Source organism: Euprymna scolopes, chromosome 3 (genome assembly GCF_053919585.1).
Source record: "Euprymna scolopes isolate OS-2025 chromosome 3, ASM5391958v1, whole genome shotgun sequence".
NCBI classification, from domain to species: domain Eukaryota; kingdom Metazoa; phylum Mollusca; class Cephalopoda; order Sepiida; family Sepiolidae; genus Euprymna; species Euprymna scolopes.
In genome coordinates this window covers 62076467-62100848 of record NC_136484.1, presented here as the reverse complement: position 1 = coordinate 62100848, position 24382 = coordinate 62076467, and the positions used below count along the sequence as shown (strand labels likewise).

General features: G+C 33.1%; 1 pseudogene; it reads left to right on the top strand.

Annotated features, from left to right (window-relative positions):
- Window positions 1-730: 730 nt before the first annotated feature.
- LOC145265674 (5S ribosomal RNA) lies at window positions 731-849 on the top strand (annotated as a pseudogene).
- The last annotated feature ends 23533 nt before the right edge of the window (window positions 850-24382 follow it).

The following is a 24382-nucleotide window of genomic DNA, read 5'->3' as shown; positions in this document are numbered from 1 at the left end:
TGATCCCTAGCAAAAAGTAATAATGAAATAAAATGATCAATTAGAAATTTAAAAAGAAAACTTAGGAAGGTAAAAATAAAAAAAAAACATTGTCGCATAACATTTGGTATAATTGTTTAATAATTAAATCTTAATAAAAGTGAATCGTTTCTTTTTTTAATTTCGCTGGTTTAAAATCGAATTGTGTTAAAACAAATATTCAGTCTAAGTCCTGATTGCTATTGATTAAGGAAAAAGATAGAGTCGATTACATTATCAAATTAACACAATAAAAAAAGGCTGAATAAGAAAAAAGGTTTTGGTGCGTCCTTGCTGCTCTATGAGAGGCGTTGGTCGGCTGGACATGCTACAATTTTAGATCGCTAAATACATATATTGATTAGACTTATATTTGAGATGTGTTAATTTAATCTATATATCTATAAAAATGAGAATGTGTGCTATGACCTTTCTCAACCTATATACTGAACGAATTTTTTATCTACAGACTTGAAAGTTTGTATATAAAGTGTGGAAAACTTTTTAATCAGTTTTCATCCGAAAACAGGACAGCTAAGTGGTCAAAATTGAAAAGTTAGTACTTGGAGGTCATCGGATTGTTATCTGTTTGTTAACTGCTTCGCGACTGCGCATGCGCCACATTACGTTACGAATAAGTAGGTTTGAAAACACTTTTTAAAGAACGTGTCAAGGTGGTTTAATGGTTATCATACTTAACTCAGTGTCCTTAGTGTACGGCATAATCACGTTGACACACCGGTCCCCGTCAGATCACCGAAGTTAAGCAACGTTGAGCCTGGTCATTACTAAATTGGGTGACCGATTTGGGAAGTCCAGGTGCTGTATGTAGGTGGACGTCGACACCTCCCTGCAAAAAAAATTTGCAAAAACCTAACGTCGTAATCTCACCTAACGGTGATATACATGCGACTGGGGACCGCTTGTGAATTTCATACTCCCATGAAACTTCCTCCTTCGGAGGAAGCCGGTTAAACCCTGAATAGGGTTGGTGCCGACTGCACACACAGTGTCCCTCGGTTTAGGTTTCGATGTTAGCTCGAATTATGTTTTTTTCTTACAAGAAGTGAACTGTTTAGAAAAAATATAATACTCGCATGCACATGCCTCGGTTTTTTTAACTTCATTTTTCTTTCAAATTAATACCGGACAACGCCGATTACATTTTCTAGTATTTCTTTGTAAGGTGCGATTTCTCTGATGGATTGGTATGTAAAACATTCCCGTCAGTCTATCAATCCTGCGTTAGCCCATACATACTTAAGTTTATAAGAGACTTTTTATAAGCAAAACGTACTATATTTTGAAATCGAATTTTAGGTAGTCTGTCATGTTTAAATAATAATAATAAAAAACAAACACATTTTAGGCGGTCTGGCATACTTAAGTTTCAAGTAGCATTTTCTTCGGTCTCTCGTGTTTAAGTTAGGAATAGCTTTTCAAAGGTCCGTCAAGGCAGACCGATTTATACGGCATTTTAATAACATAGCAAACATCATTTTAATCGATCTGCCATGCTTAACTTAAAATAGCACTGTTGAAACGCATTTTCGTCAGTCTGCCATGCGTAATTTAAAAATAGCAGTTTCGTTTATCCATCACAGATAAATTTGAAATATCGTCACTGAAGCTTAATTTTGAAATAGCAGTTTCGACTGTTTTGCATGCATTTGAAATATCATTTTCGATGGTATGCTACGCTTACATATGCAATAAAATTTTCCAATTGTGAAAAGCTTAAATTTGAAATATCATTTTATACTGTCTGTATATTATATTCAGTTTGAAATATCATTTTCGACCCTTTGTAATGCATCATTTTGAAATGATATTTTCGACTCTTTATAGCTCTTAATTTGAAAAATATCATTTTCAACTGTTTGTAACGCTGAAATTTAGAATATCATTTTTAACTGCCAGTAACGCATAATTTTGAAATATCATTTTCACTGTTTGTAACGCTTAATTTTGGAATATGATGTTCGACTGTCTGTAACGCTAAAATTTTAAATATAATTTTCAACTGTTTGTAACTCGTAAATTTATAATGTCATTTTCCACTGCCTGTAATATTCAGTTTGAAATATCATCTTCGAATGTCTGCAACGCTTTATTTTGAAATACTATTTCCGACTGTAAGTAATACTTAATTTCAAAATATCATTCTTGAATTTTGTAATACTGAAATTTAAAAATCACATTTTCAACTGTCTACCACACTGAAATTTCTTCGACTTTCTGTAACGTTTAATTTTGAAATATCAGTTTCTATCGTCTGAAATGTTTTTTCTTTTTAATTATTATTTTTTACTGTCTGTAAGGGTTAATTTTGAAATGGCATTGTTGCATCATTTTTATATGAATGCTGGGTAGGATTTAAAAAATTGGAAGTTCCATTTATGGAAATTTAGAAATATTATTTTTGACCGTCTATGCTGTTTAGTTTTAAAATATTATTTTTGACTGTCTGTAAGGGTTAATTTTGAAATAACATTTTTGCCACATTTTTTATATGAATGTTGGGTAGGATTTAAAAAATTGAAAGTTCCACTTATAGAAATTTGGAAATATTATTTTTGACCGTCTATGATGTCTAGTTTTAAAATATTATTTTTGACTGTCAGAAATTTTTTTTTATATGAATGCTGTGTATAATTAAGGAAAGTTGGAAGGCTCTGCTTATAGAAAGTTGGAAATATTATTTTCTGACCGTCTTGAAATGTTTATTTTTTTTAAATATTATTTTTGACTGTCTGTAAGGCTTAATTTTGAAATAACATTGGTGCAACATTTTTTATATGATTGCTGTGTATGATTAAGGAAAATTGGAAGGTTCCACTTATAGAAATTTGGAAATATTATTTTCAACCGTCTAAAATGTTTATTTTTTGAAATATTATTTTTGACTGTTTGTAAGGCTTAATTTTGAAATAACATTTTAATCGGTAAACGCGTTGATCGAATTGATGTATCTTAAGAGTATTTGTTCTTCTATATACTTTTTCTTTGCATCCAGTAAATTAATTAATCATATGCAAATAACAAAACTAATCAAAAGACTATTGAATTGGAACTGACATCGTCACATGCACATTAGCAAACATTCATTCCTTTTTTTCTTGTCTTAATAAAGTAAAGTTCTGTAGTATTTTTTAAGTGTGTATTCCTTTGTTTTTCTTGTAGTCTTTGACGGTGTGAAGGTAATGAAGAGAAACTTAGATTATCAAACAATAATTACATTATGGAGTTGAGATTCGGGGCGAGAGTGGGGAAGGTTATCAGGAAATGGAGAATTCTTTTTTCTTCCTTTCCGGTTTTTCACTCCGGCAATGCAAAACAAAAACAAAAAAATTAAAAACTGGCAAAACTTTTATAAAATCGGAAAGACAAAAACAGATGTTTTGATTGGAAGATAATAGAAAGTGCATATAGTATTTAAACATTAACACGATAATGGACGTTTAAGAAAAGAGAAAGATTAGAAATTATATATGTATAGTCAACTCACATGCAGACTGTTATGCTGTAACATAGTATATCAATGTGGTTAGACTAGCATCAACCCCGAGCAATAATAGATTCTATGACCATCAATTCTAACTGCTTGGCTTTGAGGCAGGTGGTATGACAATGTTTTATACACATAAACAACCACTAGAGAGTGCTCTATTTGTTAATTTACAAAGAGCTTTGGATTGTTACTAATGGTAGTTGACGATATCACAGAACATAGCCCAACCGTACGAGGTTACCTTATATATATATATATATATATATATATATATATATATATATATATATATGTATATATATATGTATATATATGTATATATATTTCAAATATACTAACAGTAGTTAATAACAAACAAGAAACTAAACTACAAAATATGAAAATTGAAATTAAGACTAAAAATAATTCGCCCCTAACCATCCTGCACCTACCATTTAACCAATAAAAAAAGACTATAAATACACTAAGCCTCAAAGGAAAAGAAAAAAGAAAACAACAAGCGCTCCTGATGATAATCGGACGCACCGAGAGAAGGCGCTTGAGTAGAATATGGATGAATAACAACGTTGAGTGCCAGTCTGTACAAGATGCCGACATAAAAATGAAGATTGGTTGTACTGAATATGGTTGGATTGTAGGAAGGATTTGGGAAATGTATTAAAGCTTCTATTACTGACATTATAGTCAGTCACATTATATGACAATTACTAAGCAAAAAAGTTAGAAATCGAAAGGCGATGTTGTTTCTGTTTCTTTTAATAAAAGTTGTTCTTTATTTATAGTTTCGTAAATATTGACCCTTCATGATTTAGAGTGACGATTTAAGAATGAGTCACAAAACGAATATGTCGCCTGTCTCATTCGTTTCCTTCGACAAAGGCCAAAAAACAGAAGCAATATCCTAACAATAGAATGACCTCCCTGAATCAATAGATTGATTGACAAATTTGCCAGGTCATCAGGTGCAGTTCAGACCAAACTATTTCTGAATTGTTTCTAACCTTCTTCGCGTTTATTTCTGTTGTTGGTTTTTCTTTTCAATTATTTTTTTCTTCTCGTTTGTTTAGATTAAAAACTTTTTTTTTAATATATTTTAGCTTTTCTTTTCTTTTGTTTTCATTTCTTGTTCCATTCTTTTTTCCGTCTCTCTTTACTATTTATTTTTTTTCTGTTTGTTTTGCTTCTGTCACCAAGTGCAAGTTCAACTCTAATTAGTGTAGATATCTTTATAAGTATTTGTATCAGAACATGATCTTGTACACTTGAACATTTTCGTTGGTGGCCAACGACTGACCGCCAATTGTAAAGCACTGTCTTTGTCTTTTGTTTTACTGCCTTTTATTTTCAGCAGATAAATCCCTTTTTTTCCTAGCAATGTATTTTTCTTCCTATATAATCTGAATCCCTGTAAAGTTGTTTCGTTTTGGTTGCTCATATTTCAGATGCGATTACGCATATTCAAAAGAGGCTACGCCTGTAGAACAGCTGGTCGATCTTTTAAGATTAAGTTTGAAATAGTCGTTCTGTTTTTATAAAAGTTTTAAAAAGGGGCTCTGTAGCCACTTTCATAGAAGAGTGTATTGCTATATGGTCAGTATATCAAATATATAATAAAGTTTAAATAACAAAAAGCGTATTTTATGGAATTTGTAAGATATCTAATAAATATCTCGTTATTAATTAAAAAAAATCAACGCTAAAATAAATAAAAGCTTATTCACAGAAATGTAGTTTAATAATTGTTCTCGCTCTTTATCTCCCCCTCTTATATATATATATATATATATATATATATATATATATATATATATATATATACTACATTATGTACTTTCATAAACATTTTATGCATCAGTTTTAAGTATTTACTTCGACAATCTTCAATAAGCAAGTAGAGTGTCGTTGTAAGTTATGAAAATATATATGACAAACAACCTACACAGAATGTTTTGCTTGTCATTCTCGTAAGGATTCGTCAGGATATATCATGGAATCAGTGTTACTTCGTGTTTGCATATATTCTGAGGGTACGTGGTTTACTACTCGGCCAATCAGATTCTTTGTTATTCATCCAACTATTTCTCGCAACAGATAGACTCACGTTTATCAGGCAGAAGTTTACTTAACCTCTAATTGACATTTTGTTAGTTTCTAACGAGATGGGTTTCCCTTTTTTGGGGGAGTTTTTTTTTCGCTCATATTTTATTTAATACTAGGTCATTCAGTTGTTGATTTATTATTATTATTATTATTATTATTATTATTACTATTATAATAATATGTTTGTTATTGTTAATATTTATTAATGTTTGTTATTTTTATGTTGTTATACTAAGGTAAAATTTATGTTTGCTAATTACATTCCGCATTTTAATATATGTGTGGGTTCTTAACAATTTAGGATAGGTAATTTTTCATTCAAACATACTTTTGACGGCCGTACTAATTTCCACTAGACTATCTGTGAACGCCCACTTTCTATGAGCAACCAGTAGTGAGTTGCATTTATAACTTACTACTTAGCTCTACCTATGTATTGAGCACTGTTGAAGTAAATACTTAAAGTTTACGCATAAAATAATACTTTCGTATATTAATTTATGTGATTAAATGGTCATATATATATATATATATATATATATATATATATATATATATATATATATATATATGGAGAGAGAGAGAGAGAGAGAGAGAGAGAGAGAGAAGGAGAGTATAGATTTTTGTTAAGTTTCTCATAGGCTCGTAAAGTTCCTCCTATGAGAAAGAGGATATAGGAAAACGAAAAGCTTATCACCCACTTAATTTCGAGAACAGTTCTCTACACTGTCAATGCATAAAACGATGCTCTTAGGAGACCAACTCAGATATACCCCATCTACGGCATATTTGACTCTTCTACATGTAGATAATTGCGTAGAGAGTGAAAACAATCCTACAATTTTTCCAATGATTAAGGCAGCAGATCTGACGTAGGTGTTCCATTTCAAGTCGAAGGTAAAGCTCAGTCTCTAAAGTTTGTCGAAGCTGATTAATTAATCAAGGCGAGAGCTATCCATTTCAACTGGGTTAAAGTGGGCATATGACCATTGGTGGTAAAAAAATATTGGTTTCGGATGTATTAAAAGTAAGTAACCAATATTATCCCATTAAACCACACGCTCCAGGTCGAAGGAAAGAGAATCAGCAAGATCCTGACTTTTATCGGCCTTGAAGTGTTACAATACATGGAAGTATCCTCTGCATGGATGTCGATGAATGACGGAAGAATGTGATTTAGTGGCCTTGATAAAGACCAGGAAGAGAGTGGGATCCTGGATGGATCCCTGAGGTACGCCATCGTTAATACAGTGAGCTTCAGATTTCGGCCATCAATGATCAGTTAGATCTTTTAGAGAGAAAAGCATTTGATGGTTGAGAGGACATTTCAAGCTATTTTGACTTTTGTACCAGAAATAAAGCCATCGTCGATAGTTTCTCATCTATTACCATAATCACATCGGCAATTAATCTTTCAGAACAGAAACTATGTTACAGGTGGTTTTTGCTGAGATGGATGTGTCAGAAGCAGAAATGTCTAATTGAATTTCTCCATGCAGAAAAAATTGAAACAATCAACATTCATCGGCGTCTGTAAACGTTTAACGAAGCCAATATAACTGATGTCGGCACAATCAGAGATAGGTTAGTCGATTTCATAGCAGCGAAGGCGATCGGAATGACAAACCACTCACCGGTCTTTTACGATCACAGAAAGTGCATCGATAATGGTGTAGAAAAATACATTCTGGATCACAGAAGATCGATCATTTTACTAGTATAACTTCCGTCTTCGTAACTCCTCAACGATTTAGATTTTGATTTAAAAAATAAGAGAGAAAAATAACAACTCTACAGTAAAATTGAATTGATTTGCAATATTTTTTTTAGATGAGAAATTTCAGGTGAGTATTGTCTGAAGGTAGCTGTGTCAATCCCACCCAAAGCCGGCGAGAGGATTAGTTGGCCAAACCGTGGTGAGACAACAACTATGAAAGGCAGTAGATGTTGTGGATGTAATTGGAGAATTCGACATTCTTATCCCGTCGCAGGAAGGCCAGATGAATAATTGACCGAAACGTCGTGAAACAACAACAAGAAGACGAGGATAATAGTCCACAAATAATTAAATAAAATCTATTGTAAAATATTTAGATATTTATAAACAATCGGAATCGGTAATTGTATCAGAATCATGAATTTAGCAAGGAATCGGTAATTTGATCAGAATCGAGAAAATATTAGAATCGTTCCATCACAAATATATATATATATATATATATATATATATATATATATATATATATATATATATATATTCTTTTTAATGATTTATGTTTAAATTATAGAAAAAAACCCTAAACCCTCAGCAATTAATTATGACACTACGTTCGGTGTTCTTCAATAGTGTTATAAAATTATGTCCCCACAAAAATCTCATATATATATATATATATATATATATATATATATATATATATATATATATATATATATATATATGAACATATATATATATATATATATATATATGAACATATATATATATATATATATATATATATATATATGAACATATATATATATATATATGAACATATATATATATATATATGTTCATATATATATATATATATATATATATGCACACGCAATTAAATAGCAATGAAACGTATGTAAAGGTAATAGTTATATCCGCACCCTCAAATTTAAAATGTGATCGTGAATTCGTATAAATCCGCATGATACGGCTCGACTCTATTCTTGGCAGGGATTTCTCTTGTTTTTTCTAGAATTAGGAACTCAGAGGGGGATAATAATGTGAAGGCTGCCAATAGCCACAGTAATTATGCTATAAAATCAACAAGATTCGAACCTGCCACAGCAAAGCCGTTAGCGCACATCGATAACTACTCCACACTTTCCGCCTTTTTATTTAGATGGAAGGTTAACTTATTACTCCATATGCGAGAAGAATTCTTATTATTTTGTTCCGTTTATATGAAGACACTAACAAACTAGTCTGTTTCAATATCTGTCATATATTCATCACTTTTCTCTTTTTGCTTTAACTTTTCACATTAATATAAAATTATTCATTAGCCGTACACATTTATTATCAGGGTCGTAAGCGACGAAAATGACTGTTTTATCTGAAATCTGTGTCTTTGAAATTAGTTAATTAATAACGGGCTGCAAATAAAAGACTAGATGCGATCATAACAAAAAAGCGGTTATCGTCAGAATGAACTCTAATTAGGAACAGAGAAATAAAATAAAGAAAAAAAAAACAAGATTTTTTATTCGGGACACCTTTTTATTTTAGTGTCAACCAATAAAACTATTTTAAAATGTCAGATATTGCATTTCCTTTCTAATTGATAATAAAATTTTGTCGTCAAACTATGAATTACTATAACTTAAAAAAAAATCATGTAAAAACAAAACATATATTTGAGTGTATTATTAAGTTATTCCGTCATCAAAAAGCTATTCATTTTGTTCAAAACGTCCAATATAATCAATCAATGTTTTTAGAATCTGTTTGGCATCGTTTTGTTGTTTGAATTATCGCGTATTAACTTTTTTCGGAATTATTTAATGCCAAATCACAAGGCATGTTGAAAGCACTTTGTTGGCGATGATTCCATGAAAAAATCCTCTATGACACCTATTGCTGGAAGAAACTCAGGCATTTACATATAAAAAGAAATAATTCACTTTGCCTCGTGTTCTTTTTGTTATATCAATAAATTTTGAAAATAATAATTTGTGTATTTCTAACTGTTTAATACACCAGGTACACACACACACACACACACACACACACACACACACACACACACACACACACACACACACACATATATATATGTATATATATATACGACGACATGGAAAAATGGTTTTACCAATGATAGATAAATTAAAATACCAGTTTCGATTATCGGTAATTATCGGGGGTATTCTAAGACAACATTTAATTAGGATCATTCCTATATTTATACACTACAGTTCTGTAAGTTTAAAGAAAATCTGCTCAGTCGTAAATCGAGTATTTCTTATTTATGAGCAATACATGCTGTTTTAAATTATAGTTTACATAATCTTAACTCTTTTCATATAATTGCTACTTTATTTAGAATATTTAGCATAATTATCAAGATAGGATTAATCTATAAATATTAGTATTAATATTTCGTTTTAAAGTAGAAAAAATATTAAATACTGGAATATATATATATATCTATAGACTCTTCAGTGAATTTCGAAGTATGAGGTTCCGCCACAAAAACAAAGTTGTTGGAAATCCACACAGATGATTTGCTACCAGTGGCGAAGGCTTCGTGTAAAACCACTCACACTTTTTGGTATTACTGTTAATCTTTGTCGCTGAAAATGAATGCCACAAAAAGATCATACAGTAGACCGCAGTATTTTATAGCAGAGTTTTCCTTCTTCTAGATGCTTCCTTATCGAAGACTGGAGGTAAATCTGCTCCAATGAATTAATGCACCACCAGATACCAACCTGGAAATCAACTCCATGGGGTACATACAGCGCCTAGCTTTCCCAAATGGCCACCCATCTGGTATTGGCCAGGCTCATCGTTGCTTAACCGGTGGTCTGGCGAGGACCGCTATGTCAACGTGATTATGCTATATATATATATATATATATATATATATATATATATATATATATATGATTATGCTACGTGATTATGCTATATATATATATGCTATATTATGCTATATATATATATGCTATATTGTGCTATATATATATATATATATATATATATATATATATATATATATATATATATATATATATTGCTCTCTATCTTGGGTTGAACATATCGGTAAGTGATATACAAACTGTCATTAGCGTATTAGGCGACGCTCTTTGTGTAAACAAATCGAGCGGAGACATTTGGATGATGTCAAAACATCGTTAATTCATTACCACACAGCAGCAGCTGTATAGCGCATTGGTGAGAAGCCTTGACTGTCATTTGGGTATTTCGATGCTGGCTTGAGGCAGTTGCCTGTCTAGCCGCACTGATGAGCCGTGAAACAGCGAAACAGTACGTTATGTTGATGAATATATATATATATATATATATATATATATATATGTATGTATGTATGTAACATATACTATTATGAGAAAATAAAATGCGTTTTCAAAAATTGTGAATTGAACTTTTATATATATATCTTAAATTTATTTATACAAACATTGATGGCTACATATGAGCATACATGTTTCTGTAATCATCCGTACTGGGGACATTACGTCTTCAGGCCACGAATTACCCTCGAAAACTGACATTTCAAGAAATAATACATTTCCTTATTTCATTTACAATTTACATTTATATATATATAAGTGCACGCCTATGAAACTCTGTTCCGGTTGCCTGTTTCCCACTTGACTACAATCTGGACGTCTTCAAGTCCAATGTAAACACATTCCTAATGTATCGCCCCATTAAGTAAGACACTTTATCAAATCTCCAATACTAACGTACTGTACACGCAATAACTCTTATCTCCGAGTGGCTTCCGGGCTTTGATAAGTGGTGACTCCCTTGTAATATATATATATATATATATATATATATATATATATATATATATATATATATATATATATATAATACAGAGTGTGATTAGAGTGGTGCAAGAATATTTCTCTCCTCCATGCTATTTATGATGGCCTTTTATTTTTACAATGCAAACTAATATAATTAGCAAATGAGATCATTTTTATTGTCGGTAGTTTGCATTTTTTTTGCAGTTCTGTTATTTATAGTAGTTGCACCATTTACATATTGCTCTTGACATATTGAAGGCCTTCCATAAGGTATGGTATAAGGGCCTACTTCACAAGATTTCAAGCTATGGTATCACTGGAAATGTTTTCTCAATCATTAAATCATTTCTCTCCGACAGGTTCATAAGAGTAGTGGTTGATGGGCAGAAATCAGAAGCCCACAGTATTGATACTGGAGTCTCTCAGGGGTCCACCCGGGGCCCAACTCTCTTCCTGATCTACATAAATGATCTCCCAAAACACATACTTAAATCACTCGTTGACATCTATGCTGATAACACGACCATTTATGGCAATATATCAAAGGCCGTAAATGACAAAGTTCTCTCTAATTCTCTCTCCTCTGATCTTGAGAGCGTGGTACAGTGGGGAAACAGGTGGCTGGTCACTTTTAATGCATCCAAAACCAAGCTTCTATCTTTACATCATCAACGCTCTGATCCCAATCTGGCATCAATTGAAATGGATGGCTCTTGTCTTAGGGAGGCTCCATGTTTTGACAAGCTTCTGGGTTTAACCTTTACTCCTGATCTGAAATGAAACACGTACATCAGGTCTGTTGCCAAGGACGCTGGGAAAATGGTACGATCCTTCTACCGCTCCAGAAGATATCTCATTACTGATGCAATTCTCTATTTGTATAAAAGCCAAGTACGTCCAAGGATGGAGTACTGCTGCCACATCTGGGCAGGAGCTGCTAAAAACAGTCTATCCTGCCTTGACAGAGTACAAAATAGACTTTGTGGTTTAGTGGGGGATGCCCTTTTCTCTTCCCTGCAACCTCTCTCCCACAGAAGAGATGTTGCGAGCCTGTCTTTGTTTTATCGTTATTTCCATGGAAGGTGCTCATCTTAGCTCCAATCTCTCGTCCCCCTTCGCCAACCTTTCACGAGAAACACCCGTCTGGCTGAAACTACTGTCAATAATTTTCCCCACTCTTTATCTGAGCCTTAATCCAAACGTAGATTCCATGAGCAACGCTTCTTTCTTAGAACTGCACACCAGTGGAACTCTCTGCCGCTGGCCTGTTTCCCACCTGACTACAACTTGAATGTCTTCAAGTCCAACATAAACAAACTCCTGACAAACCGCCCCCTTAAGTAAGACACTCTATCAAACCTCCAATACTAATGATTACTACAATTAATATATCATTGATTACTGTACACGCAATAACCCTTATCCCTGAGTGGCCTTCGGGCCTTGATAAGTGCTGACCCCCCTGTAAAAAAAAGACTGAAGGGGCCTCTTTTGTGTTTCTCATATATATATATATATATATATATATATATATATATATATATATATATATATATATATATACAGAAACATCAATAAACGCATAGATAATACATGAATATATACAAACACATATATGCGTATGCACATATAAAGTAAAACGCGCATATACATATATAAACACACACATACACACACACATATATATACACACAGATCTTTAAATATACTCAGATATAATATACACGTACATCTACATACATATATATGCAAGAAGATATATACACATACATACACAATTGTTTATATAGATGCACACACACACACATATACATACATATATATATATATATATATATATATATATATATATATATATATATATATATAATCTCCAACAAGGGATCAAACGTGGTTTTGTCACCTGATTTGAAGTAATGAACAATAATTATTATCGCATGGCAAATAGTTATTTGTTGCAAGTCCGTTGTTTTTATTGCGTTGCGCTTAGTGCGGCGCTGATTAAAGAAAAGAAGTCGCCTCTACAAAAAGGCATAAAATATTTCATCAGCGGGCCTATCAAACTGTCAACGCCACAAACGGTAGACGACGCACAAGAAGAAAGTAAAAAAAAAAAAAAAAGAAAGTGACAAAACGTATCTAATGAAGATTCTGATCTTGGTAGGTGCACTATTAGATTAGAGTGCAAAGCCGGAAAGAAAGAGTGAGGGGACACTAGGGGCGTGATAAAGAGAAAGAATGAGATAGAGAGAAAATAGAGAGAGAGAGAGAGAGAGAGGGGGGGAGAGGACAAATGAATACGAGGAGAGTGACATAATAAATAATAGGCATTTGTTATGAATTGTTTGCATTCATTAGCCAGCTTAAAAGGGCGCGAAAATAAAAAAAAAATCATCATGGTTCGTTAAGGGAAAGAGTCTAAAAATATACATAAAAATAATAAGAGCAGAAACAAATAAAAAGGATAAGAGAAAGTTGAAAAACCTTAATTAAAAGGTTTGAAATCGCTTTGAATCGTAGTTATCCGATCAGACTAATAGCTTTCAAACATTAGCTGAGGACAATTGTGTTACGGCATATCAACCATTTCTGAACCATTCAATGCTAAAGTTTTGGTAACACTTGCTTCTTCAACCATTCATTCATTATGTAAATTGATGCGCAATTCACTTCATGTAAAAATGTAAAAATCTTTTATTCGTATAGTTTGATAATGTTTGCAAGTTACATATTACAGAATTTTAATTGTTCATATAGATATTAACTATTTTGAAGAAGGATATTTTAGCTTCAAATTCAGTTTTCACAAAAATTATTTTATATTGTTTGGGATGTTAGCTATTTTTTTTCTCTTACGGGATATCACTCCTTTGTTCAATTCAGACGTTTAAGGTAATTTGTAGTATTGGGACGAATAATCGGAATCGAGAATCGAAAAAATTGGAAGATCTGGGGGTTTTGGAATCGGCATCGGGATCGGATAAATTGGTACCTATTTTCCGATGCAAAAACGATTCTTTTACTTGTCTTTTTTTAATTTGATTTTTTTTAAAGTAAAATCTTCCAGTGCTGGTAATAATGATGAAATAATAAATATTTATTGATTTTAAAATACCAAGAAAGCTAAAATCGATAGATCATACTCCGCAAGTGTATTTTGAACTTTAACATGTGATTTTGTTCCTGGATATGACCTTAAACTATATTCAGTGGTGAGGCCCCAGCTTGCGGGCTTTGGGGAGTGTGGAACCACCCTTTAATTGCCATTACTCCCAGGTCCACTCTGACCCGGAGTGGTAGTACCTGTTAGGGTCCCAACTATGGATTAAATAGAAACCGACTACAAATATATTATATTAAAAAGAATTTCCTCAAAATCTTTGGATTCGGTATTAAATAACCTGAAAAGGGTTGATATGCCGGAAAACAAAAACAACCAACCAACCAATTTTTTACGAAAATCGGGGAAAATAACAATCTGATAGTTAAATACTTAGAGATTTATAAAAAAATAGGAATCGGTTATTGTATCAGATTCAGGAATTTAGCACGGAATTGATAATTGTATCGGACTCGGGAAAAATCACTAGTAACTTGAATACATTATGGTGCAGTTTCCTGGTGCATCTTCTCAGAAAATATCGTTCTGTTAAAAATATTTTTATATATTTCCCGGCTTAGCAACATTCCCCAACACAACCATTAACATAGGAAATCAACTCTTATTTACTGCCACGGCCTCCCAAGTCATCGGGAGTATTTTTAATAGGATTCTTATTTTACTAAATCATCACTGTCATTTTATGACTTCGTTCTCATTATTGTCTATGTACTACACTAGATTTTCAATGGAAATATAGGTTGCTCCATCCAACTATTTCTCTTTACCGGGTGTATTTAATAAATGTAAAAAGAGAAACAGCAGTTTAGAATAAGAAATCCAGATATTTATACTTATAGATATTCTTTGATTTCATTGTATTTTTCCTCGTATTTTTCACATCATATAATTTACATAGTGTGATACTATAAAGTGGACCTGGGGTGAGCGTGAGTCACTGGACTTGACCATTACTCCTGATCTTAAATGGAACACGTACATCAAATCTGTTGCCAAGGCCGCTGGAAAAATGGTGGGATCTTTCTATCGTTCCAGTAAATATCTCACTGCTGATGCAATTCTCTATCTATATAAGAGCCAGGTACGTCCAAGGATGGAATACTGTTGCCACATCTGGACAGGAGCTGCTAGAAAGGACTTGTCCTGCCTTGATAGAGTTCAAAATAGACTGCGTAGCCTCATAGGAGATGCCCTTTTCTCTTCCCTGCAACCTCTATCTCACAGAAGAGATGTTGTGAGTTTGTCTCTGTTGTATCGTTACTTTCATGGAAAGTGTTCGACTGAGCTTAAGTCTATGGTCCCTCCTCGCCAAACTTTTACAAGAAACACTCGTTTAGCTGAAAACACTATCAATAATTTCCCCACTCTTTATCTGTGCCTAAACGTAAACGTAGATTCCATGAACAAAGCTTCTTTCTAAGAACTGCACGCCTGTGGAATTGTCTTCCGTTTTCCTGCTTTCCGGCCGACTACAATATGGTTGTGTTCAAGTCTAAAGTAAATAAGTTCTTGATGAGCCGTTCTATATAAGTTATCAAATTAACCGAATTTTCATTACTAATGATTACTATATTGTCCAATTTCTACTGTACACTCTTTAACCCTTATCCTTGAGTGGCCTCTTGGCCTTGATAATGTGGTGATCCCTGTGTAAAAAAAAAGTGCTGAGAAGGCGGGCAATCGACAAAGGAATAGGAAACAATGGATAGGAAGTAACAAACAATGAATCTCTAGGTATTTTTAGATCGAGCTTTTTAGAGTTGTCATGGCAATAGAAACCTACAGATAAAACAAGGGAAGGGCAGCTTCCGGTAGAGGAGACAGTTAGTTGACAACTAGATGCCCGTCGCGGTGGATGGGAGCTGGACAGTTTTAGAGTTGACTGCGAAACAGAAATGGAGACGAATGTGACATCGATAGAACGGAGAGAAGACACACACACAAACACCACACACACCCACACACACGCACACGCACACACACACACACACACACACACACACACACACACAAGTCCAAAATCCTCATTACCGAATCACGCCGATTACATTAACTTTTTATTTAAATTTCGGTTTTTAATCTTCGTTTTTCGATTTTCCTTATGAATTAACACCGTTAGACGGAGACTCTCGACTAGCGGTTCATCAGAATATAATTTCCGAACATATGGCTAAATTAAACAGAACTATGCAACATGGCCACTGCTTTCGATTTCATTCATTTTCAAAACCCGTTTTTCTTATTTCTTCAAAATGTCTGTGTTTAAAAACAACAAATACAAAGCATTGCAACTTTAACGACTGCATACAATTTTATCATCAAATATTAAAGGCACACCGCCCATTTAGATATCTGCTCAGCTGGGATTTCTTGAGTTATTCTACTTTCACAGGAGACACCAGAAAATGGGGTAAGCTTGTTTATCATAACCGTTTATAACAGTCATCCATACCGAATCTATTGTAATAACTTGAAATAAATAATTATGGAAAGTGTCCGCCGAAATAATCTCGTCACATTGTTTTGTTTTCTGATATTATTTCAGACTTTGAATCATAAAATTTGCGGGCATAATTGTATAGTAAACCTTGCTACGAACACACACACACACCCATACATATATATATATATATATATATATATATATATATATATATATATATATATATATATATACTAGCAGTAAATTACAGTGTTGCTTAGTTCATGAAAGCATATTACCACTTTATATACTTATATATTTATAATGTTCAATATATACGACATAATCACGTTGATACATCGCTGCTCGTTAAAACACCGAAGTTAAGCGATGTTGAGCCTGGTCAATACCAAATTGGTTAACATTTGGGAATATATATATATATATATATATATATATATATATATATATATATGCATATATATATGCATATATTATACATCAATCACCAAAATATATACACGTATGCTACATTAATCGTCCTCTTATATTCATGTAAGGATGTGTGTGTGTGTGTGTGTGTCGGTTATCTTCTCAGGGAGATAAGCACCCTGCACTACTCTGTTTCAGATTACGCTTGAGCAGGGTGCAGCACGTGTTATCCTCCTGATACTCTGGCGTTGTATTCAACCATTACGTGATTTCACTTAATAGTATACGATTTTAAATATGTATTGGGAAAAACCAATGCCAACAAAAGGAATCTCAATAAACTATTACTTGATTATTCATGCGAATTGTTTTAGTTTTCTTTTTATTAAAATAAGTTTTACTGCTGCATTTAGTTTCCAACACACGCGTAATATCCACATGTGCGTTTTCCATATGTGTGATAGCTGGTCTTTATTTCTCCGATTCTCACTTTAATATGCGGTTCCTCGTGGGTGTTGAACTTCATTTTATCTCAATACTAATATATTAAGGCATGGAAACTCAACGGAGATTTGCTGGTTTTCAATAGTTTTATTCAGAGGGTGATTATTCATGTTAGGAGAGACTAAACAATTCATGGGAAGAGAGACTAATTCCAATTACTTCTTGTTTTTCTAACTTAGTCTTAAAATAGGCGACGCACGGGCAGAGCCCCAAGGCAACATCCACTTCGATTCTTTCTACATTATTAGACGCATATCGTTGATCTCCTTGACTCGAACTTCTGTTCTGTCCCCCGAAGCCCTGACGTCATATGTATGTGATATTATTCGACATCTGGATTTCTAGGGCATTTTGTTTTGCCCCCCTCCCTCCGCTTCAATATCGCCAGCCGCAGCTGGACCTATACTGTTTGCCTGCAGATTATGTTGATATGCACTTATGTAACCCTCTACAAAATCCATGCTAGTTTACATAATCTCTACTTACAGACATATCTGGAACAGATTCTTATGCTAATCAATTCAGTTCCTCATTTTAATTCTTCAGTAAAGAAAAGCATCCACGTGTTTAGCAATTTCATCATAAATCTTTTGTAGCAGATGGCGTATGGCGACTATATGCAAATACCTAACCGTGTCCGAAAGTACATCACGGTAAGGATAAAGAAAAGTATAAGAGACAATCAAGTTAGATACGTGGATCATATTACAGCCATAATAAGAAGACACGCGCTGCGGGGGAATGAGGAAATAAATGTCTTTGTTACAAAAAAAAAAAAAAAAAAAAAAAAGAGTCGACTAATTACTTTTCCTATGTTCCTTCTGACTCCTTGCGACGTACTCTGCCAAAAGGTGCTGGGTCTACGTGTATAAACGTGGGTATCAATATATTTTGATTCGTCTATTTTGATAGATTTTACGTTGAAGACCTCTCAGATTCTACACACACCTCATTCAATCAGTTTAATGACGTTTTCTTCAAAACAATTACTTCGTTTGATATGTTCTCATATTTTAGATTTTAGTGTAGCTTCTCTTAGAATTACGGGAAGGGATTACTAAATACGATCCGTCGTCTTAACTAATTGAAATATGAATCGCGTATATTAAGGCAGCAGTTTTTCATTCAAACAAGCATTGTTAAACCTTAGGTTAGAACTTTTGTTGAGTTATACCTTTTTTATTTTTTCAATTTGTCTGGTAATATTTTTTGTATATAGATACAAAGGTATATTAATAAATGTCCAATAGGTGAATTTTTCTCTTCAAAGCATGTCGCGATTTTTTGCTTTACGTCTTTCGTCAAGACATCGTCAGGTTAGTTGTACTGACGGGTGGATGGTGGTTAGTAGTAGTAGGAACGGTTAATGCCTGCGAGGCTGTTTGCGCCCAGTGGGGACGAAGGGAATTTCTGGTTTTGAGTAGAAGGAAGACTCAGAAGGGGTAAGGCGTTACGATAAGCATTTTGAAATGTTTTGGCTTGATTGGAATGTAACTAAATTAGGACAGGTTTCTGAGTTCTTATATATACAGCTTCTAAAGTAAAAAAAAAGTCTAACTATAGGACATTTATCAATACCTTTGATCTATACACAAAAACATCAGAAAAAAATAAAAAAATGAAAACGATATAACAAAACAAAACTCTCTGTTGTCTTTAACAATGTTTGTTAGAATGAAATATGTGAACATGGAGACATTTGCTACAAATAAAGGTTAATTCACAATATTTGGGCAAATTGAATTTACGTTCAGTAATGAATATCAGCCATATCAAGTTATGTGTCTCTTCCGAAATTTAAATTAGAGAAAAATATAAAAATTTTAAAAAGTCAAACTATGTTTCACGCTATACGCAACAAACAAATATTAAAAGCTAAAATCGATAAAATTTATTAGAAACGGATATCTAGAAGACTTTACAATACAGAAACGTAAATATCAAAGTTCAACATTAGTTCTGTCTGTCTCTCTACTTTTCTACCTCTTCCGCCAACTGCTCCTATAATAGGTTCTCTGTTTCCATCCTTCGCTATCTTGTTCAGCATAATAGAAAAAAAAACACCCGTAATAAGAGAGAAAATCACCCAAAAAGAAAAGAAAAAAGAAGATATCATCCGAGAAGCAAAAGAAATCTACTTAAAATAACAGAGTAAAATATCACGGTTAAAGACAGCACTTATATAACTGAAGTAATACTATAAGGGAAGAGAAAACAATGAAGAACTAATTGGTAAAAAAAATGAAAGAAATAACATGAAACTATAAATGAATTGGACTCTCTCCAGCCGCCACAAAATACCCCCCCCAAATACGAGAAAAATTTATTTTCCCTCTTAAAAGAACAAAAGCAGTTTGACCCCTAGAAGCAAAGGTCGATTATTAGTCATGCTTCAATGACTCCCTTAAAAGAATTACAGACTTTGTTGTCCTGAATGCTTGAATTGCTGCCTGTTATGTTCCAATTGTGTTCCACTTAACTGGCCACTCCTGAAACGATCTTGTGGCAAGAGGGTGTAAAATGCCAAACACTTTGTACTGCTTCCCTTATTCTTTAATGCTTCCAACCGACTCATTTACCGAATTCGATTCTTACAGAATCTTAAGAAAATGCAATAAAAAAAATAAGAGAAAACAATTGGTGATATTAGCAGCACAAAATAAATATCATTGTGTATATGATTCGCCTGAAAATGAATAAGATTTTTTTTTTTATAATTTGTTTACGTCATTTGTTGGTTGGCTTGTTTCGTCGCATTCTCTTTTGTATGAAGGCAGATTGCTAAGCAAGTATTACTTGCTTTGAAAATCGACAGAATTATTCACCAGCCTTGTCTGGCTCAAAAGAAAACCTTTAATCTTTTCTTTTTCTTTTTTGTAAAACAAATCTTTATATGATTGTTTGGATCTAGTTTTGAAAATCAATTGTTCTTTTTCTGTCTTGACGTTTTCTCTCTCATGCTTCAAGAATTCTTCATGAAGAACTGCAATTATTTGCCATGATTTATTATTATTATTGTAAATAGACAAAGCATATATATATATATATATATATATATATATATATATATATATCAAAGAATGAAAGTTTATATGGAAACGTTGTTTTAATTTGCATAAAATAAAATACAACTCAAGTGCGATTGAAAGCCAAATACAACGTAATATTAGAAAAATAAACAAATATTTTACTTGTTTGAAATTTATCACAAATATATTTCAGAGGTATCCTTCAGCTTCAGTGTTCAGTTGTTTCTTTTTTTTCTCTTCTTTTCTTCTTCTTATAATTTCTTCTTCGACCTTGGTAATGGATTTGATATATGTGTTCCATTTGACACGAGAGCAAAATGAATTATTTAAGTAGACAACACGGCAAAAATTTGTTAATACTAGACTTGAAATGACTATGTTTTAGTTACCAGGGAAGCAAGACCGTAGTACCGTATTCCACAAAGGCGAAGTTCTTGCGAATTAACTTTAGTCATTAAAGTTCCGTTTAGTTTTACTTACATAGAGAAATGAACATTTTTACAGTGGTTGTAGGTAGATGCGTTTTTATTGCGAATGATTTACAAACGAGATCGGAGATTGGATATCGGTTGAGCACTTACCATGAAAATAACAATAGAGTAGAGAAAGACTAAGAGTACTCCAAAGAAAATAAAGGACAATTAATAAAAAGTCATGACAAAATAATCAAGCGTGTTGCCATTGGCAAGGCTGCTGCAAAGAAAGTGGGCTCTCTCTGCCGTGCTAGAAAACTATTTATATTTGACGCTATACTGTATCTATATAAAACCATCATTCGCTCATGCATGGAGTATTGTTGCCACATCTTAGCTGGTACATCTACTACAAATTCCTCCCTTTTTAGACAATGTCCAAAATAGTTTCAAATCTAATACGTCTTGCACTATCAACCAACCCCAAATCTCTGTCACTATCAACACAATGTTGCATATTTCCGCCTGTTTTAGAAGGATTTTAATGGGAACTCGTAGCATTTGTATGCCTTGATGTAAATACCCCCAACAGACCTGACAAGCAGCAACAGCTCACCTCTTTATTATTTATTAAATGTTGTGGTAGGATCTACCTAATTAGCATATGTGGAGTGCCAATCATATAAATATGGTTGGTACCGTAGAAACGGGAGAGACCCACCAAGAGACCCGGCGAGAGACAACGAGATCGAGAGTCAACGACTACCCAGCCGACACCTTCTCCAGGGACGGTCTCCCCTTAACTATACCTATAGACTATGTAAATATTGAATATGCTTTCTTGCTCTCAATATATCTGTTGTATTTTCCTTTTGTGTTGTAATTATTTATTTGCATGGGTTCAGTCAGGCTTAAACATTTAGATACAGTAAACTTTCCACTAATAGTTTTTTAGTCTAAACCGCCAGTCTTTGTAATTCCCTACCTGTTTCCTGATTCTCTAACTGCACAAACGTGCAGAAATGTAATGCGAACAGACATCTCGCTGCTCAACTCCCTACATAGTGTCTCTGTAGGCATAGTCTAAGATAGTAGTCATTTATGTGCAAGCGGCAATATGCCCTGTTTCCAGGGAATAAGAGTACAAAAAATATCGAGACAAATACATAAGGACTAATTAGTAGGGCTATGACAACAGCATATTCTTTTCATTAGTTTTACTCTCAAGTATATATCCGATACAGTTAGACACAGTTAATCACCCGAGGACCACATCACCCTATATAAAAGCATATAAGATATCAACGGATACATACTCGAGAGTATAAACAATGAAAAGAATATGCTGTTGTTCTATCCCTACTAATGAGTACGTAAATGAAATTTTACCAAACATAGCGCAGTTGCTTAACCGGGGAACAGTTAACATTTATTTTGTATAATTTAAATATTTACAGAGAAATTGTGAAGCTAACAGACATCGACTAACTCAACTTTTATATAATTTTCGATATGAATGCTTGTCTAAGGTAATTAAGGAAAACTTAATTGATCAGTATGAATTTTGCTACACATATTAACGGATGACATGATATATATTCCGTTTTATTTGAAGGAAGGTTGGACGATTTTCATGAAAATTCAGATACCTCAGAGTGTTTTGCAACTTTAACTATAACTATTATAACTCTATTATTAGGGGCGGCCGGCCTTTTCCGATCATAAAATATGCTTACATGTAGTTTAATTCATACAGACTACGAATTTATTATTACAAGCTAATTCTCTATTGAATATTATATATATATATATATATATATATATATATATATATATATATATATATGTATATATATATATATATATATATATATATATATATATATATATATATAGGAGCATGGCTGCCCGGCGTTGCCCGGGTGTTTGGAGGTGGATGCTGAGCCACCCCCCCCCAAAAAAAACGGTCAATTTTTTTAAAATTTGACCCCTATTATACCATCTTAACATTTAATGTTTTGGGCCCAAACCAAGTTATTAAGTTAGATCCATGTACAAGTAACCTATATCTATAATTTCAAGCGTTTGGACCGAAAATTGTCTGAGGAGCTTGGTAGAGTTCTCAAAGGTCAAATCGTTGACATTATACCCCTTAACAGCTAAATTTCTGGCCGAAAATTGATCACACCGATTTTTCTAAATTTCGGTACCCTGTATATCAAATTTCGAGTCTGTAAACTAAAAATTGACGGAGCTATTGCATAGGGAAATGTACGCAGACACACAGAGAGACAGACAGACAGACAGACAGACTCGTTCACTTTAATATATATATATATATATATATATATATATATATATATATATATATTCTATAATACAAAGCCGAACGTCTGTGTGTGTGTCTGGTCGCGAATAGACTCATATACCGTTGACTATTATAGAAAACTGATTACATATAATGATAGGAGATGTATCGAGACACAGGAATGGGTATGTTTGATCTGGCATAATGATGATTCATTAAAATTGTGGGGTCTGCGTACGCGCCTGGTCCACAAAGTATGGAAATAAAAAATTTAAAAATAAAAAAAAAAACGTTTACAAGTGTTTTTGATATAGATGTACATAATAATACTTTGATAAGTATGTTTTAACTTAAATAGGGATGGTATAATAAAACTGTGGGGTCTGCGTTTGCGCCTGGCCTCGATAGAATGGAAACAGGCACACACTTTTATAAAGAATGTTCATATATATCTGCGTAAGTATACTTTGATAATTATGTTTCGGTTTTAAGAAATATGGTATAATAAAATCATGGGGTGTTCGTTCGCGCCTGACTTCCATAGAATGGATATATGTCACACAGTTTAACAAGGTTTTATTTAATATAGATCCTCAGAATATTGTGATAAGTGTTTCAGTGTGAACAGGTATGGTATAATAAATTATGGGGTTTATCTATTTTATTTTGACTTTCATCATATTTTGCTTTGGTTTTGATACCCCCAAATTCGAAGCTATGTCTTTACAACCCTTCCCTTCCATAACCTATCATACTTTTATAAACCAGAGTGAATTTTCTGTAGGCTGTTTTATAACCCAGTCAACGACGGGTACTTTTGCTAGTATATATATATATATATATATATATATATATATATATATATATATGGCAATTAAGCTACACAGAATATTCCGCGTTTCATCCCCGCTAGGATTCACCAGGCATAAGCTACCTAGCTGTACCTACGTATTGAGCACTGTTGAAGTAACTACTTGAAGTTT